This window comes from Pogoniulus pusillus, chromosome 13, assembly GCF_015220805.1.
Source record: "Pogoniulus pusillus isolate bPogPus1 chromosome 13, bPogPus1.pri, whole genome shotgun sequence".
NCBI lineage: Eukaryota > Metazoa > Chordata > Aves > Piciformes > Lybiidae > Pogoniulus > Pogoniulus pusillus.
This window is the reverse complement of record NC_087276.1, coordinates 30,863,156-30,882,389: the sequence shown is the minus strand read 5'-3', so window position 1 is coordinate 30,882,389 and position 19,234 is coordinate 30,863,156. Positions and strand designations below refer to the sequence as shown.

The window sequence follows — 19,234 nt, the reverse complement described above, 5'->3', positions numbered from 1 at the left end:
TCACACTGGCAATGGCCACTAAGGAGCAGAGTGACATGAGGATGAGTGACAAACACACAACCTGCTTGATTCTGTGGTTCTAGCTATGTTTGTGTCCCTGTTTTTACACATCTCAGCAAGCCTTTGAGTGAAGTGGACATCACCACTGTTTTCTTCCAAAAGCTTCTGTTGTTGGGCCACAGCTGAGCTGCTCTGGAGGTAGGGCAACCTGGGGAGGAGGAGGCTCAGGGATGGCCTCATTGTTGTGTGATTCTGTGCTCCACAACCTCCCTGCAGGTGTTCAAGGCCAGGCTGGATGAGTCCTTGAGCGACCTGTTCTAGTGGGAGGTGTCCCTGTCTGTGGCACAGGGGGGCTGGAACTGGCTGATCCGTGAGATCTCTTCCAACCTAAACCACTCTATGATTCTACAGAGGGGAATGTGCTTCTGTGCTGCTGAAGAGAATGCAGTTGGCTGCAGCTGAGGATGTAGTTTTCGCACTCCTAACAGTGCTCTTGCACCTGCACAGACCAGGCTGAGGGGCTCAGCTTTTGCACATGCCCAGTCCTTTGAGCAGCAGGACCATCACAGCCTCCAGTCAGGCAAGTGTATTAGAATCACTTTCCTATTCTTAGGCCTAATCATCAACTGGAGCAGATGCAACAAAAGGACCATTAAAAAGTCATTTTACATCAAGAGCTGTAAAAGAAATCTCTTTGCAAGCCATTGCAGGAATACTTCCAATAAAGAGATGAGGAGGAAGAAGCAGCCAAGGGAAACCAGTGTAATGGTGTGACAGCCTCGCAGCTCATGGGGATGGGCTGAAACAGAACAGAGACATGAGCCATAAGCTGTGCTCAGAGCTACAGCTGCAGCCTCCGAGTTTAAAGGAGATTGGGTCTTGCCCTCTGCAGGTGTAAATCAGCCTTGTCAGTGGTGCTGTACCCACTTACAGCCACCAAGGGTCTGTCTCATCAGGTTCATCTGGAAACCAAGGCTCCTGCAAGCCTTTCACTCCTTTCTGCCAAAGCCATTTCAACCTTGAGAGAGGGCAAAAGAAACCTGGGACAAAACAACTGCACTCTGGGGATAAAGCATCTCCTGAAAACCCCTGGCTTCCTCTGCCCAGCTGCCAAATGCTTCCTCCCACAGCAGCAGCTGAAGTGCCTCGTTTGAGCAAGCCTCCAGGAATAGCTTCACTGCTGCAAAAAAAAGGCAGTGTGGTCTACAAGCCTGCCACAAGTGTTTAAATCAGCCTTTCCTCACACCCAAGGGGAAGAGCTGTGATTGTGTTCTCTGACCAGCAGGAGGTTGCTGCTAAGGCAGGCAGCTGCTTGGCAGAGGAGCCTGAGCTCTCAGCCCAGCTGCCAGGCTGCTTGCTGCCTGCTGCCTTCCCGTGGTCGGTCCCAGGCTGTAGCCAACAGTCCAGAGTGTTTCTCAAGGTCACCAGCAGAATGCCACCAATAACAAAATACTCACATGAGTCACAGTGGAACAAGAAACTGCCTGAGAGGAGGTAGCACTGCCCTGGCATAGTGAGCTGGGACAAGGAGGCCAAAGCCGGCGGAAAAGGCGAGGGCAGAGCAGAGCTGCTCCCTGGGAAGTCAGACTCTGCTGTCACCTCCAGCCTAGCCCAGCACAGGGCACAGGGGCAGAGCAATGGCTGAGGAATGCAGGACAGCTTCAGCCAGCAGTGTGCTCAGGAGAGCCAATGGCATCCTGGCCTGGTTCAGGAACAGTGTGGCCAGCCCTGGCCAAGCAACCAGACCATGGCACTAAGTGCCCCAGCCAGGCTTGGCTGCAACACCTCCAGGGATGGTGACTCCACCACCTCCCTGGGCAGCCCATTCCAATGCCAATCACTCTCTCTGGCAACAACTTCCTCCTAACATCCAGCCTAGAACTCCCCTGGCACAGCTTGAGACTGTGTCCCCTTGTTCTGTTGCTGGCTGCCTGGCAGCAGAGCCCAACCCCACCTGGCTACAGCCTCCCTGCAGGCAGCTGCAGACAGCAATGAACTCTGCCCTGAGCCTCCTCTGCTGCAGGCTGCACACCCCCAGCTCCCTCAGCCTCTTTGCTTTCAGATGCAAGCCTGAAGCAGGCTGAAGTGATCCTGTGTTGCTGAGCTGTTGAAGCAGCCCTTCTGTTTTCTGAGATGAAAGGGCTCAGCTAAGTCTTTCTGCCCATTTAATTGCAAAATGCTCTGTGCTGTTCTTGCTGACCTCTGGGAACAAGACAACATTATCAGCAGCACGCAGAGAAGCCCCTGACAGAAAGCACACATTCAGAATATCTTTGATAGAGCACAGCTAGGAGGGTGGGACTGAACTCTGGGGTGCTGTTGCAGCTGTGCCATCTCTTGCTCTCCAAGTGCATGCCCTCTGCATGCTTCCAGGGGAGCACCAAACTGCATTATCTGCTGCTCTGAATGCACTGAAGTGCTGCACAGATTAGAGATCTGAGAGCATCGACTGCTCTGCATTCAAGAACCTCCTTCTGCACAGATATCCCTTATCTCTGCTATGCTGTACGGGGTCAGGACACTCACCTGAGGCCCAGAGGCAGAGTACCCAGCATGGAATCCAGCCTGGGAAGCACTTGGCACAGGATGAATCACAAGGCAGTTACAAGAAGCCCTTGTAACTGGCCAGCAAAGCCAGAAAGGATACAATTAGTCTGACCTAAAATTCCCTGCTTTCTGCTCACGAGCTGGAGGCTTGCTGTCTGCTTCCCCTGGCCTTGCTTACTCAGTCTGTCCTCAGGAGCAGAAGCTGTGTGCCTCTCCATCTGGAATCAGTCAGTACTTGCAGCCAGCTGGGGAGGAGCCAGTAGTGGTGACATTTTGCTGGTGTCACCTGGGCATGTGGACATCCCTTTCCCCCAGCCCTCACTGACCCTCTGATGCTCCAGCCACAGCAAGCCCACAGCAGGCAGCATCCTGAGGCATGGTTGTTGCTTTTACACAGGTCTGGTACTGAGGCACCTGCACAGTCATGGGAAAGGGCCCAGAGAGTGGTGGTGAATGGTGCCACATCCAGCTGGCAGCTGTCACCAGTGCTGTGCCCCAGGGATCAGTGCTGGGACCAGTCCTGTTCAGTATCTTTATTGATGATCTGGACCAGGGCATTGAGTCCAGCATCAGTAAGTTTGCAGATGACACCAAGCTAGGAGCAGCTGTGGAGCTGTTGGAGGGTAGGAGAGCCCTGCAGAGGGACCTGGCCAGGCTGTATGGGTGGGCAGAGGCCAATGGGATGAGAGTGAACAAGGACAAGTGCAGGGTTCTACACTTTGGCCACAACAACCCCAAGCAGCACTACAGGCTGGGGCCAGAGTGGCTGAGAGCAGCCAGGCAGAGAGGGCCCTGGGGGTGCTGGCAGAGAGGAGCTGAAGCTGAGGCAGCAGTGCCCAGGTGGGCAGCAGAGCCAATGGCATCCTGGGCTGGCTCAGGAGCAGTGTGGGCAGCAGGACAAGGGAGGTTCTTGTGGCCCTGTGCTCAGCACTGCTCAGGCCACCCCTGGAGTGCTGTGTCCAGTTCTGGGCTCCTCCATTGCAGAGAGATGTTGAGGTGCTGGAAGCTGTACCAGGGGAGGTCTAGGCTGGATGTTAGGAGGAAGTTGTTGTCAGAGAGAGTGATTGGCATTGGAATGGGCTGCCCAGGGAGGTGGTGGAGTTTCTGTGCCTGGAGGTGTTGAAGCCAAGCCTGGCTGGGGCACTTAGTGCCATGGTCTGGTTGATTGGGCAGGGCTGGGCACTAGGTTGGGCTGGGTGGGCTTGGAGCTCTCTTCCAGCCTGGCTGATTCTGCGATTCTCTTCTATGAAAAGCCCCTGCCTTTGTTGTCAAAACACTGCTTACTGCTTTGACATCCACTTCTTCCATGGAAAGAGTTTTAATTCCAGCATGTAGGAGGCACCTGGCAGGCTGGTAGCTGTGGGCTGCTCTGAGTGCCATACCTGGTTTCAGTGCCCCTTTGAGGCCCTTGCTCTCCTGTCCCCAGCAGAAGGCTTTGGGCACACTTAGGAACCACAGAGTCGTTTTCCGTGCGGAGGGGCAGCACTTTGTTCCCTGAGAAAGATGAATTATGCAGTCCAGGCAGGTGACACATAGTAGATGTTGTTGCTTTCCATAGCCTGAGCTGTAACCCAGCTGTGCCCTTTGCTTTTGCAGATGTCAGCTCTACCATCTGCTGCAGAGCAGAAAATGCCTGCGTGGCCGTGGAAACTGCGAGCGGTTGGAGCGCTCCTCTGCGCTGCGCTCGGGCTGAGCAGCTCTGAGTGCTTTGACCTTTACTGTTCCTTACCCAAATGAACTCTGCGAGATGCCAAACCTGAAAAACACACTGCACTCCCCTTTTAGCAGAAAGAATGCAAGTTCTGTGCTAGAGGATTGCCAGGGCCAGGAGAGAGGAGATCAGTCAATTTCCTCTGGAAATGCCTGGGAGGGCTCCAGGAAAATAGAATGGGAGACAAGAGGAAACAGGGACCCGAGTGCAGGCACAGGGGGGTGGCACAGCACCGTGCCCCTGAGGCCAGAGGCAGCTTGGGCATGGCCTCCGATGGAGTGAGGCTTTTATCAGCTGCCACATTTAGTACAGCACAGTTTTACAGCCCAGGGAGGATGCTCTGGGACACAGCCTCAGGCTGTGCCAGGGCAGGTCTAGCCTGGATGTTAGGAGGAAGTTGTTGTCAGAGAGAGTGATTGGCATTGGAATGGGCTGCCCAGGGAGGTGGTGGAGTGGCTGTGGCTGGAGGTGTTGCAGCCAAGCCTGGCTGGGGCACTTAGTGCCATGGTCTGGTTGCTTGGCCAGGGCTGGGTGCTAGGTTGGGCTGGAGGAGCTTGGAGGTCTCTTCCAGCCTGGTTGGTTCTATGATTCTGTGGCTGATGAAGAACCAAGACAGTTTCCAATGTCTGCTGAGGCTGCTCATGGAAGTGATGACATTTAAACTTGTCAGAGATCTTCCTGAGAGATTCACCTCTGATAGCAGGTGAAACTGCAGACTCCTCCAGAAAAGAACATTTGATGTCTCACACAGACAGCTGCTGAGGTAAATGTTTATGGAGAGGTTGTTAAGTATGTGACAGACATCACCTGTATGGCAATGCAGAAATGCTGCTGCTAGTGAAAGATATGTTGAGATATAAACATCAGTGGGTGAGGAGTGGATGACAACGGAGCCAAAACAGGACCACAGAATGACAAATGGAGTGCCAAGCAAGGCCAGCAAGAAAATCTGTTAACTTCATATATTCACTGGTAGTGGCCTATCTTCATAGAATCAGCCAGGCTGGAAGAGAGCTCCAAGCTCCTCCAGCCCAACCTAGCACCCAGCCCTGGCCAACCAACCAGACCATGGCACTAAGTGCCCCAGCCAGGCTTGGCTTCAACACCTCCAGCCACAGCCACTCCACCACCTCCCTGGGCAGCCCATTCCAATGCCAATCACTTTCTCTGACAACAACTTCCTCCTCACATCCAGCCTAGACAGCTTGAGACTGTGTCCCCTTCTTCTGTTGCTGGGTGCCTGGCAGCAGAGCCCAACCCCACCTGGCTACAACCTCCCTGCAGGCAGCTGCAGGCAGCAATGAGCTCTGCCCTGAGCCTCCTCTGCTGCAGGCTGCACACCCCCAGCTCCCTCAGGCTCTCCTCACAGGGCTGTGCTCCAGGCCCCTCCCCAGCCTTGCTGCCCTTCTCCAAACACCTTCCAGCACCTCAACATCTCTCTTGAACTGAGAAGCCCAGAACTGGATACAGTACATAAGCATCTTGAACTTGTCATTTCAAGATGCTTATTAAAATCAGTGCTGCCCTGAGAGGTACTGTTGGAGCTATAGATAAAATTCCCTAATTGGTTAAACAAACAAACAAACAAAAAACCCAAGCCCCCCAAAAACTTAAACCCCAAACAAACTAACAAGCAAAGAAAGATTGCAGTGAGATGCTAGGTTTGGGGAGAGAAACAGCGAGCAGCAGCAGGCACTCATGAAACAGACTCTCCCTGGAGAAGGATGCTTTGTCTCTGAATTCCAAGAACTGCCTTGCAGCAGGAACTAAAGATCACATCTGCAAATCTTTCAATTTTGAAAGGTATTCTTTTACTTATTAAAAGGACATTTTGCTCAATGGATGCATAGCACAAATCAGTGGGTTTAATTAAGTGAAATAAATTACCCTTTTATTGGAACTCTCTTTCATTCGCAGATGCAGGCCCTGGAATTGCTGGGCAATAGATTCCATCTCTGTGATTGAATCTGGCAGTGAGGCAGAGTGATACTCACCTCTGCTAAGACAAATGCAAACGTTTTCCACATCTCTTTCTCTTCCTTCCACCCAGAAATAGATTTCATGGAATGTTAGAGGTTGGAAGGGACCTCCAGAGATTACCCAGTCCACCCACCCCTGCCAAAGGCAGGTTCTCCCAGGGCAGCCTGCACAGGAATGCATCCAGGTGGGTTTGAAAGTCTCTAGAGATGAATCATAGAATCAACCAGGTTGGAAGAGAGCTCCAAGCTCAGCCAGTCCAACCTAGCACCCAGCCCTGCCCAACCAACCAGACCATGGCACTAAGTGCCCCAGCCAGGCTTGGCTGCAACACCTCCAGCCACAGCAACTCCACCACCTCCCTGGGCAGCCCATTCCAATGCCAATCACTCTCTCTGACAACAACTTCCTAACAACATCCAGCCTAGACCTCCCCTGGCACAACTTGGGGCTGTGTCCCCTTCTTCTGTTGCTGCTTGCCTGGCAGCAGAGCCCAACCCCACCTGGCTACAGCCTCCCTGCAGGTAGCTGCAGACAGCAATGAGCTCTGCCCTGAGCCTCCTCTGCTGCAGGCTGCACCCCCCCAGCTCCCTCAGCCTCTCCTCACAGGGCTGTGCTCCAGGCCCCTCCCCAGCTTCATGAAGGAGTCTCCACAACCTCTCTGGGCTGCCTGCTCCAGGGCTCTGTCACCCTCACTGTGAAGAAGTTTCTCCTCACGTTGAGGTGAGATCTTCTATGTTCAAGTTTGTATCCATTGCTCCTCATCTTATTACTGCGGAGCACCAAGGTGGTGACCTGTGTGGTGTGGTGGGTCTGGAAAGCCACCAGAGCAGCTGAAGCTTTGGTGCCACTGGGCTCACAGCTGCTAAGAGACACCAGCTCGTTTCAGAAAGCACAACAGTGTCAAAAAACAAAGAGAAGGCAGAGGCAGGCAGAGGAGCTGGCACTCAGCATGCTGCATGCCCAGGAGGGAAGCTGTGCTAGTTGGAGCCTAGCTGGGATATTCTGGTGGGAAGAATCAGAGGTTAGGCTGTGCAAAGGAAACAATGGTGATGGCTGCTGCACTCATAGGCTTGCTGAGATGGATAAGAACAAGAACACAAACATAGATAACAGAGAGAATTTGCTCTTTCTAGCTTTTGGGCTGCACTTCTCACTCTAACCTAACCTGCTGTCTGACTAACCCCTCTGCTTCCTAACTCCTCCAGCGACCCTCCTAACTCACCTTGAACATAAGGCAAAGTCTGGGGTAAGGTAGAGGGGTGGGGAGAAGGTGGCAGGGCATTTGGGAGCCCCTCCTGGGGACTCTGGTTGCTGGGAGGGCTGCTGTGTTTCTGTGTTACCTTTAACTCGCCTGTGGCTGGCTGTGGCTGTACGGATTGCAAATGCCTGTGCTTGTATCTTGTGCTCAGCTCCAACTGTAAAGCCTCAGTCCTCAGTTTCCAGACCAGATGAGTTTAGTCTGGGTGATTTTCTTCAGTGTGGAGGGGCAGGTAACACCCAGACCATGACAGAAGCGTTCAAAGTGCCAGCAGAGGGCTGCAGGGCAGAGGAGACCCACCCTGGGTCTGAGCTCTGGTGAGCAGACCTCGCTCCTGGGGGTGGCTCTCTGAGCTGTGCGGCTCAGCAGCGCCTGGCATGGCTCCGGGTGCAGAAGGACTCAGCTGAGCTCAGACCCTGGGTGTTCTCCCCACCGTGGGGGGGTGTCAGGATCAGGGTTTGCTGGCGGTGAGCAGCCCAGCAGGGCCTGTGGGTCCAATCTTCTCTAGTGTGGCAGCACCCAAGCGAAGTCACAGCCTGCTCTTGACTTTACCTTCTGCTGGCAGTGAATCTGGGAATCCTCTGGGATTAGGTGGGTGTGCAGTGAGGAGGGCTCCTGTGCTGCTGTCTAACAGCAGCTGGCACTGTCCACACGCAGGGCTTTGTGGCAGTGATGGGGTTGTTGTGGCCAAAGTGTATAACTCTGCACTTGGCCTTGTTCAGTCTCATCCCACTGACCTCTGCCCACCCATCCAGCCTGGCCAGGTCCCTCTGCAGGGCTCTCCTACCCTCCAACAGATCGATCCACTGCTGTGCAATGCTTAAAACACATGCAGCAGAGACAGAGGTACAAAAGGGAGGGGAGCCTGCACTAGGAGCCCTGGAGGCAGCTCCCAGAGTGTCAGACCCTGCCCAAAGCAGCCATCATTGCACCCTCTCTCTGTGAGCAGAGGGAAACACAGAACCAGAGCCTGGCGTGAACAGCAACAGCAAACATTGGACACCATCCGAGAGGCAACTTTCACTTCTGGTACTTTGGTGATATATATTTTCATATTTCCTGGTCCTTGTTTCTGGAGGGCAATGTTTAGAACATTTGCAAAGTTCCCCCAATGCTCAGAATTTGCTTAGATAGTGGTTTTGAAGGCATGTGCTGCTGATCAATGCCTTAATGATTCCTTCCATGCTGTAATCCATCATTTTATCACAGCACACGATTTAGCAATTTGCTTATGCTAATTACTACAACCTCCAAAGCAGTTCTGAGCACAGCTCTAGGCTATGGCTAGAGAAATGTTTGCCATGTTATTTGCATTTCCTTCCTTTACCATGGGGAATCCAAAATGCAGCAGGAAAAATGCACTCAGACACCAAAGACATGCATCTTCAGTCGGCAGCCTTCCCTCAGTGATTGCTGCAAAGGAGGCTTCAGGAAAGCTGCTCTCATCTCCTGAACCCACTGCCCTCCCAGGTGCAGACGTGGAGAGGAGACAGCCAGGAATTAGAGGTGAAAGGGGCTTCTTGCACTGCTGCTGTCCCCCAGTACTGGAGAAGAGGAGGCTCAGGGGTGATCTTATTACTGTCTACCACTACCTGAAGGGGCATTGTAGCCAGGTGGGGGGTGGCCTCTTCTCCCAGGCAACCAGCAATAGAACAAGGGGACACAGTCTCAAGTTGTGCCAGGGTAGGTATAGGCTGGATGTTAGGAAGAAGTTCTTCACAGAGAGAGTGATTTCCCATTGGAATGGGCTGCCCAGGGAGGTGGTGGAGGCACCGTCCCTGGGGGTCTTCAAGAAAAGCCTGGATGAGGCACTTAGTGCCATGGTCTAGTTGACTGGTTAGGGCTGGGTGATAGGTTGGACTGGATGATCTTGGAGGTCTCTTCCAACCTGGTTGATTCTATGATTCTATAATTCTATGATCAGGGGTGTCAGCCGTAAGAGCAAAGCAGTCTGAGAGGCAGAGAAAGCAGCAGGCAGGCATCGCACTCGGGCTTGATTTTGTGTCTGTTGATGCTTTGCTTGTTTAGGCTGCTGTGGCCCTTCTCAGGGCAGAAAGCACTGCCAGGGTATCCTGCTTCTCAGGAGTGCCTGTGCCCTTGGTGGAGGATGTCCACACGTGGCTGCCCACTGGGCTAGACTGAGTTCCTCTCCTACAGCTGTGCTGAACAAGTTTTACCCACCTTTTACACCAAACAAAGGGACTCACTGTGTCTAAGGACTAATGCAGCCTCCTTGTACAGCCAGCTGATGGTGGCTGTAAGCCAGGAGGAGCTTTAGGAGCCTTCCCAGTGTCCTGACACAGGATTTTAGCCAGCAAGGGCCCCTGCTCTGGGAAGCTGCCAGCCAGGATATGGCCACTGAGTCTCCCTTCTCCCTGCTGTCTCTAGGCACCCGGCAAGTACTTGCATTGGCTTGGGAAGCGTCAGAAGCTCTCCTGGCCAGAGCTCTGTATGTTGGGAGAGCCATGGAGTGAGTCACCCAAGACAGCGAGAGCGTTTCAGAGGGCAGGTGTGGCTGGAGGGCATTTGAACCTGCTGCCCTACCCCTGGCCTTGCTGGGAACCTGAGGGCGCTGTTGAAATCGCAGCCTGTCACAGAACAATAGTTTTCAACCTCTGTCATAATTGCCCTCTTAAAAGTAGCACAGAAGACTTTCCTGACAGGGCCATTACTGCTGAAAGGACGAAGGCAAAGCAGTTAGTCTGCTGTGCTCAGAACTGGGTTATCAAATTAGCTTCAGCCACTTTCAATTACAGAATCTCAGGGCTCTGAAATGAGCTCTAAATGAGGGGCTATAATTCTTTGTCTGGCAGTGAGCAAAAAGAACATAATCATCATTATTTAACAGGGGCACACGGCCTCGCTAGCTCCAGGATAAGTTCGTCCAAGAGCAGAAGGGATTCGGTTGGCATGAGCGAGGCAAGAGCTGCTCCGCTGGCGCGGCTGCAGCGCACCGCGCAGTCCGCAGCCGCGGGAGCCACCCTGGGACTCGGCCAGGAGGGGTTCGCTCCCGGAGCTGTGTGGAGCCGCTAGCGAATGAAACACAAACACCAGAGCTGTCAGAAGCCGAGGGGCTGTCCCAGGCGTGCGTCCTTCCACCTCAGGCTGAGCTGCCTCGGCTTTCCTCTGCCCGCAGACCGCGGTGCCGTTCGGAGGCTGGGGGCTGCTACCCCTGCTTGCTATCACAGTGAGGAGCAGCGAGAAGGAGGCTCATTTGTAAGGTCAAGAGGGCTCCTGGCATGAGGCAGTGCCTGTGCTGCTGAGCCTGGTCTTCTCCGAGGCAGCAGAGGCAAAGCAGCCTTTCCACGGACTCACAGCAGCATCCAGGTTGGCAAAGCCCCTCGGGGTCACCAAGTCCAGCCTAGAACCCTACTCTACAAGACTGAGTTCAGATTCGGGTTGGAATGATCAGCCAGGGGGGTCAGAAGCAGAATGATTAGTTGGGTTACACAGATCGAGGCAGAGCTGCAAAAGCCCAGAGAGAAAAACACAGACACTGACTCCAACAGAGACTCTGCCTTAGCTATGTTTGTGTCTTGCTTTTACACATCTCAGCAAGCCTATGAGTGCAGCAGCCATCACCACTGCTTCCTTTGCACAGCCTAGCATCTCGTTTCTCTCATTAAAACATTCAACCAGCCCCACAGCAGCAGGCACTGTGTTTCAAAGGTCAAGCTTACACCCTGTTGGCTATCAGTAAGTTCGTCCCAAGTGAAGTGGGGCAAACTTCTGTCTGTGCTGAAGCCGAGAGAGCTTTGCAGTTTGTCTCAGCCAGTGATTAATTCTTTGTTTTTCGGTCCTGCGTTTTTGTACCAACATTGCCCTCAGGCTTGGGACTGCGTTTAGGTTTCCACACAGTCGAGAATACGCAGGCAGATGAAAGCAGCAGAGAAAAGGAAAGCATTTATTTTCAGGTCTCTCAGCTTCTGTCCATTTGTTCAGTCCTTGTTCTGTGCATTAATTCAACCATGTCCCCATTCTATGCAAGCTGCAGAAAGGACGGCAGGGGGAAACTCACCGAGGCTGTTTCACACTGGGTTTGCTGGCACGGATCCTGTCGGGAATGTAGACATTGGCTTTCTAGTTTTCCTTGGCAGTTTTGTGTTGGTTTTTCTTCTCTGCTCTTCACTGCAGAGTTTCACTGGCAATGCCTAATAGCTGCTGAAATGGTCCTAAGTTTTCCTTGGGAAACATCTGGAAGTTAAATGATTGTCAGCAGAGGTCTGTCAGTTGTATTGTATAGGATCCTGTCGTGAAGCGGTGCAAAAGGTCTCATTAATGGCAGCATTGCCTGACTAAGAGTTTACTCTTCACTTGCTAGTCAGAGTGGCAAAGAATTCCATATATAACAATTAAAGCTGATAGAAAATGAATGTTCCAATGAGCCCTGGAGTGGAACAGATCTCTTTTCCCATCAGGGAAGTGGACATTGAGAACAACAGCATTGAGAAGAAGAGCATGTAGCTCAGGCACGTGGGGGTAGGACCCTGTGAGAACCATCAGAAAAGGAGCTCTATCCAGGTGTAGAATAAACAGGCAGGGCTCAGGTTCATTCCTGGGCTTGTTGCCAGGGTCCTGTGCTGCTTCCGTGTCTTGGTGTCGCTTCCATGTCTTAGTTTTGTCCGTGAAATGGAGCTTGATCTTTTGCCGTCCTTATGTCTTGTTCCTGTGTTGACACTTAGGTTTCAAACACTTTACACGAAGCAGAGAAAGTCCTGAGGCCCTGATTTTGTCAGCTCCACTTAGTCCTGCTATGAATCAGTGTTATTAATTATGGAGAGTGGTGTACACATCTGTCACGTCCCAGGGCGTTCGTTGGCTCTCGCAGAACCTGTTGTCAGCATGGTTACTGCGAGGAAAATAGTTCCAGGTTTGGACTCTAAACACATTGGAGGCCACTAGCAGGTCAAAGGCTTCTCTCAAGGGCTCTGTGACAGCCTCTGCAGTTTGGCTTTCAGCAAAGAGCAGTCCCACTGACACCCCCTGCCTCTGCCACCGCAGTACACACAAACCCTGATGCAGAGCGCAGTCTGGTGCGGGCACAGCCTCTAAAGGGAATTAGCACTCCTGTGTGCACAACAAAGGGGCAGCTGGTGTGGCTGCCGTGTGTTGACACACCTCATTCACCCCAACCTCCCTTAAATGCTCTAATGAAACAAGGTGCTCTGAGGGAAAAGCCCATTTAACAGAATAGCAAATCTCATTAAGCTCAGTGGAGCTGGGAATCTACTGCATAATAAATTAGCTCTGAACCTGTGGCTTTGAACATAAATTTTCAGGTCTAGGCTGACACATTTTTAAGCTTTGCTTGCAACTTGGCTGATAAACTCAGCGTTGGTTGTTCTTCAGGTGCATTTTGCTGAGAGTTTTCCTCTCCTTCTGTAAGAGCAGCTGATTTATAGTTCTGTTCTCCTGCTAGAGAAAGAATCATAGAATCATAGAATCAAGCAGGTTGGAAGAGAGCTCCAAGCTCAGCCAGCCCAACCTAGCACCCAGCCCTGGCCAATCAACCAGACCATGGCACTAAGTGCCCCAGCCAGGCTTGGCTTCAACACCTCCAGCCACAGCCACTCCACCACCTCCCTGGGCAGCCCATTCCAATGCCAATCACTCTCTCTGACAACTTCCTCCTGACATCCAGCCTAGACCTGCCCTGGCACAGCTTGAGGCTGTGTCCCCAAGGAAAAGCTGCCACTGTTTAAGCTGCAGGAGCACTTGTGCATCTGTGTTCCAGACACAAGATGGAAGGTGTCACCCAGACCCACAAGCAGAGGACTGTCCCTCTTCCAAAGGCCTGGCAGCCCAAGGCAGTCTAATGAGTCCAGCTGCCCACAGAGGAGGCAGAGGAGAAATGCTCTCGCAGTGACAGGGTCAGCTGCACACAAGCCACTCTACACCAGGAAACACTATAGCTGTGTGTGGCATGGTACAGGGCCCACAGGAACAAGCCAGGAGGCAGGTTTTACTGATCTGGATGGAATTCAGCATGAATGTGGCTATGCAGCTTCCTGGCAAGATCTGGCACATCCACTGCGCAGTGGGAGCCTCCCCTGTTCAGTGCCTCTGCTCTGGGCTCCGCCGTGCAGTAGCAGTGCATGTTGTCTGCAGTGCAGCATGCAGCAGCTCTTGTCTTCAGACTGCCCTGTGTGTTAGGAGGATGAGGAGGGGGCTGCAGCACTGCCTGATGAGGAGAGGCTCCTTGGTCTGGCGAAGAGAAGACTGAGAGGGGATTGAATCAATGTCTATAACTATCTGAGGGCTGGGGGTCAGGAGGGGGGGACAGGCTCTGCTCACTGCTCCCTGGGATAGGACAGGGAGCCATTGCTCCTCCTGCAGCACCGGAGGTTCCACCTCAACACAAGGGGGAACTTCTTTAAGGGTCCCAGAGCACTGGCACAGGCTGCCAGAGAGGTTGTGGAGTCTCCTTCTCTGGAGCCTTTCAAGGCCTGTCTGGATGTGTTCCTGTGTGCCTTGAGCTAGACTGTGTGGTCCTGCTCTGCCAAGGGGGTTGGACTCGATCTCTCTGAGTCCCTTCTGACCTCTGACATCCTGTGAGCCTGTCACCCTGTGGCTCTGCTACCTGAGGGGTACAGAACAGTCAGCACAGTGGAGTCCTGGAAGAATTAATCTGGGCAACCTCCCTTTCAGTTACGGCTTTTGGTTGATCACGATGGCTACATGGATTAAACTGTGAAGTCACCAAACCAAGCTACTTGAAAAGCTGAATTTCTGTCCTGTGAAGCCAGAATGCATCTTGCAAAACTCTTCACTGCCAAGGCAGCTCAGTTGAGTTGTATAATTGGCACCCTCACGAGCTTTTCATCTTTGTCTGAGTGGTACTCGAAAGCAGGGAAGTTCTCTGCTACCCTTGAAAATATTGATGAAACTCCAAGAGAGTGCTTACTGCTGAGTGTCCCACTGATCACAGGAAGCCAAGGGCACACTGCCTCACTGCCAATGAGAAAAGAGCTGTTGGGAAGTCAATCCCCCTCCTCTTTTAATAAAGGAATGAAAAAAGAAGTGATTCTTCTGAGTATTCCCACCAAAATTGTTTAGATTCTTTGGGCTGCCAATTCCTACCTTACCTGATGTAAGAGCTCCTGATCTAACCCAGAGGTTATTTCTTCACAGGTTGTGCTCAAGAATAGCTGAAATGTGCACTCTGCTTTTCTGTGGCAGGCTGGAGACTGCCTTGCCTTGGTGCTGTACTGCCTTGCCCCTGGTGCTGTACTGCCTTGCCCATAGTGCTGTACTGCCTTGCCTTGGTGCTGTACTGCCTTGCCTTGGTGCTGTACTGCCTTGCCTTGGTGCTGTACTGCCTTGCCCATAGTGTTGTACTGCCTTGCCTTGGTGCTGTACTGCCTTGCCCATAGTGCTGTACTGCCTTGCCCTGGTGCTGTACTGCCTTGCCCTGGTGCTGTACTGCCTTGCCCCTGGTGCTGTACTGCCTTGCCCTGGTGCTGTACTGCCTTGCCCATAGTGCTGTACTGCCTTGCCCTGGTGCTGTACTGCCTTGCCCTGGTGCTGTACTGCCTTGCCTTGGTGCTGTACTGCCTTGCCCATAGTGCTGTACTGCCTTGCCCTGGTGCTGTACTGCCTTGCCCCTGGTGCTGTACTGCCTTGCCCTGGTGCTGTACTGCCTTGCCCCTGGTGCTGTACTGCCTTGCCCCAGTGCTGTACTGCCTTGCCCATAGTGCTGTACTGCCTTGCCCTGGTGCTGTACTGCCTTGCCTTGGTGTTCTACTGCCTTGCCCATAGTGTTGTACTGCCTTGCCCTGGTGCTGTACTGCCTTGCCCATAGTGCTGTATTGCCTTGCCCATAGTGCTGTATTGCCTTGCCTTGGTGCTGTACTGCCTTGCCTTGGTGCTGTACTGCCTTGCCCATAGTGCTGTATTGCCTTGCCCATAGTGCTGTATTGCCTTGCCTTGGTGCTGTACTGCCTTGCCTTGGTGCTGTACTGCTTTGCCCCTGGTGCTGTACTGCCTTGCCCATAGTGCTGTACTGCCTTGCCCTGGTGCTGTACTGCCTTGCCCTGGTGCTGTACTGCCTTGCCTTGGTGCTGTACTGCCTTGCCCCTGGTGCTCTACTGCCTTGCCCCTGGTGCTGTACTGCCTTGCCCCTGGTGCTCTACTGCCTTGCCCTGGTGCTGTACTGCCTTGCCCCTGGTGCTGTACTGCCTTGCCCCTGGTGCTGTACTGCCTTGCCCTGGTGCTGTACTGCCTTGCCCATAGTGCTGTACTGCCTTGCCCTGGTGCTGTACTGCCTTGCCTTGGTGCTGTACTGCCTTGCCTTGGTGTTCTACTGCCTTGCCTTGGTGCTGTACTGCCTTGCCTTGGTGCTGTACTGCTTTGCCCCTGGTGCTGTACTGCCTTGCCCATGGTGGTGTATTGAGCTCCTCAACACAGTATTTGCCACTTCCCAAGGCACCAGGTGGGCTTGGGCTTGTGGGCCTGCTCTGCCTGACTGAGGCTTCAGGCTGAGCAAGCCATGAATCTGCCCTCGTGGGCTGACTGCTTTTCAAGGGCAGCAAGGCTGCAGGCAGCCTAACATAGCAGGGTGAATCAGTCCTGATGTAACTCCATGCATGCCAGTAAAATTACACTTGCTCTGAGCCCTGTAACATGCTGAGTACGTCACTGAATTTATTGCTGTCTCCTGCAGAGCAGCTGAGATGTTTCTGTGAAAGCTGTCAAGGGCAGAACGTCAGCATCCCCCCAGGTACATTTGAAAGGTTAGCTGGATGGTGTTATTAAAGCTCCATTAATACTCGGGGTCAGCAAACCCTCTACAGAGTGCAGCCCATAAATAGCAAGCATGTAGGTGGAAGAGACCCCTCTGAGCAGGCCTGTGCTTGCTGGGATCTTCTCATGCCTTTGAGACAATGACAAGTGCACTGGGGTCTGAACTTCAGGTCAACATATACCTGTCTGCTCCCACTGCAGTCTGGTGTGGGGCCAGGGCTATTCAGAGGCAGGTAAGGGTCAGGGCTGCCTGATGCAGCCAGGCAGCACCCATCAGCAGTGCTGCTTAGGAGACAGCTTAAAGTCAGGAACACAGAAAGGAGGAAAGCAGCTCTGGGCTCAGGGCGTTAGGAGGAAATCTCTATTTGTGTTGTGGTGGTTGGGGTTTGGTTGGTTGGGTTTTGTTTGTTTGTTTGGGGGTTTGTTTGGTTTTGTTTGGTTAGTTTGGAGGTTTTTTTGTTTGTTTTGGGTTTTTTTAACCTTTAAGACAGCCTGAACAGGCTCTTTGCTTGCTCTTTTTTTCTGTTTCATTGAACTTGTTACTATGTCCGGGCTTCTTGAAACCAGAAACGTGTCAAGAGTCTAAAGGAAGTGGCGCTGAGAGGAAGACAACAAAACCCATTAAGGGCTGGGTGTGAAGGAAACGCTGGTCGGGACTAGGCTCTGCGTGGCCGACACCTGCCTCCCTGCCGCCCCGGGACCCTGCCCGACAGCCATCGCCAGGGCTGCCCATACTTGTAGCTGGCAGGTAGGACAGAGTAGCCAGAGCTGTGCACCCGACAGCCATCACCAGGAGTGCCCACACCTGCAGCTGCCGGGCAGGGCAGGTGGAGCTGTGCACCCGACAGCCATCACCAGGAGTGCCCACACCTGCAGCTGCCGGGCAGGGCAGGTGGAGCTGTGCACCCGACAGCCATCACCAGGAGTGCCCACACCTGCAGCTGCCGGGCAGGGCAGGTGGAGCTGTGCACCCGACAGCCATCACCAGGAGTGCCCACACCTGCAGCTGCCGGGCAGGGCGGGGCGGGCCGAGCGGCCACGGTGCCGGCGGTGCGCCCCGGGAAGGGCGAGGCCGTGAAAGCCCTGCCCTGGGGGCGTTGTGCGTTCCAGAGCTGGTGTGCGAGGGCAGCTTTGCTCCTGCTTCGTGAAGGAGAGGTCCGAGGCCTCGCTGGAGGTGGCAGCACGCCCCGGGCGCTGCGGGCTTGGCGATGTGCGGGAGGTAAGGAGGCGTCGCTGGCGGCTGCGGGCGCTGGGGGTGCCCTCGTGTGCCGGTGCCGTACGCGGCAGCAGCCGCCCTGCAGCTGGCATTCTGCGCTGATCGGTTTGCCCTCTGGCTGCCGATCAGGCAGGAGAGGAAAGGCCAAGTGCAATTTGCACAATAAATGAGCAAGCTTCCCCCGGCGCCTGCTCCCGAGAGCGTTTCTGTCCCTGGTCAGATGCTTATCGCCACGGCCGGGGGGCGTTTGCTGAGCGTGGTCCTGGCATCGCGGCTCTCCGCTGCACAGCCATGTGCTGCTTCTGTTGTCCAGGTGGAAGGAAGGACTCTGAAACGTTTCCTTGTTCTAATGTGCGTTTTCGGTCTGTTGATGTTTGAGGGCACTGTTGGTTAGCTCCTGTTTTACCTAGACTTAGCTGAACTAAACCATGAAGGTGGAGCAGCTCGTGAGGAAGGGGAGCACTTTTGCAGGTCTGTGGCAGAGAAAAAAGAATTAATTATTAAATACTGTGTGTATGTGGGGGGAGAAATCCATGAACAATAGCTCTGCTGTGATGCAATTCAGCTGGGTCAGATAACCTGCTGAAGCAGAGGAGAAACACGGCAGGTACTGCTGCAAAGTGTGTCTGTGGGCCTGCACTGTAGCTCATGTTTCGGGTCCCAGTGTTCACGTTAGGTGAGCTACTGCCAGAGCTGGGAAGCAGAAGGGAGCTGAACTCCAGAAGTCTGTTTTATGAATATAAAATGTTTGTTAAAGAGGGAGAGTTTATATTCTGCCACTGCTTTAGGTTTGGGATGATTTCCAAATAGCAGAGCTGAGCATAAGCAGCTTCTGTACTGGTCACATAAACAACTGAAATGAACTTGGGTTCACCTTCCCCACTGCCATCTTTAGCAAGAGGTAGTTCATCGTTCCTGCAGCCTCAAAGTCACAGCAGAGCACTGATGCTTGCAGCATTTAAAATCCCTAAAAGTAATGCTTGCCATTGCCTGTGAAGTTCACTGCCCTCTGTTGTCTGATGCCTCTGCTCTTCTGCCACTTAGCAATTTCCACATTGGCGTCTTAAATAATAAGTATCATCAATCTCCAAAGCAGTTAAGGTGCAGCCTGTTGCTTGTTGGAGAGACGGAAGATCCACAGGCACTTCCCTCTCACACACGAGGGATTCACAGGCTGCTGTGACAGTGGGCATTGAAATTAGAATTGAGCTCATCCATGTTTCTGAACGCATAAAGCAAAGATGAGTCCTCCTGGGTTGTACTTGGAGCTTTACAGTAAGACTCAGCAGCTTTTCCAGAGGTTCTTAGGGGTGCTAGTTGGTTGCTTTGTGTGATGGTTTGAGTGTCACCTGCCCCCCCCCCCCCCCCCCAGACCCGGGAAAATCACCCAGACTAGACTCAGTGGCTCTGGAAGTTGAATGAAGCTTTATAGTTAGAGCTTAGCACAAGATAGAGCCAGACAGTTACAGTATATACAGTTCTATACAGAAATAGACAAATTAAAAGCAATACAGAAACACAGCAGCCCTCCCAGAAACCTGAGTGCCCAGGAGGGGCTCCCAACCACCCTTCCACCTTCTCCCACCCCTCTACCGTGCCCTAGATCTTGCCTTCTGTTTAAGGTAGCTTGGAGGGTTGGCCAGGGGGTTAGGAAGCAGGTGGATTAGTCACACAGATGGCAGGTTAGGTTAGAGAGAGAAGCTTAGTCCCAGAGAGACAGAGAGCAACTCTGTTTATGCTCTGTGTTTATGTTCTTGTTCTTATCCATCTCAGCAAGCCT

The 19,234-nt window shown here is 53.1% G+C and overlaps 1 protein-coding gene across 6 annotated transcripts in view; it reads left to right on the top strand.

The window, feature by feature from the left end:
• IQCK (IQ motif containing K) overlaps window positions 1–19,234 on the top strand; it is a 245,253-nt gene that overhangs the window by 181,094 nt on the left and 44,925 nt on the right. For 4 of the 6 annotated variants that reach the window (XR_010304619.1, XR_010304621.1, XR_010304620.1 and 1 more), the window contains 2 exons: window positions 16,159–16,215; window positions 16,806–17,155. The exons of 1 other annotated variant lie outside the window; for it this stretch is intronic. The gene's annotated coding sequence lies outside the window, so the exon portion shown is untranslated. Of the gene's footprint in view, window positions 1–613; window positions 758–16,158; window positions 16,216–16,805; window positions 17,156–19,234 lie in introns of those variants that run through there. One more of the 6 variants, XR_010304617.1, reaches the window with a different exon arrangement.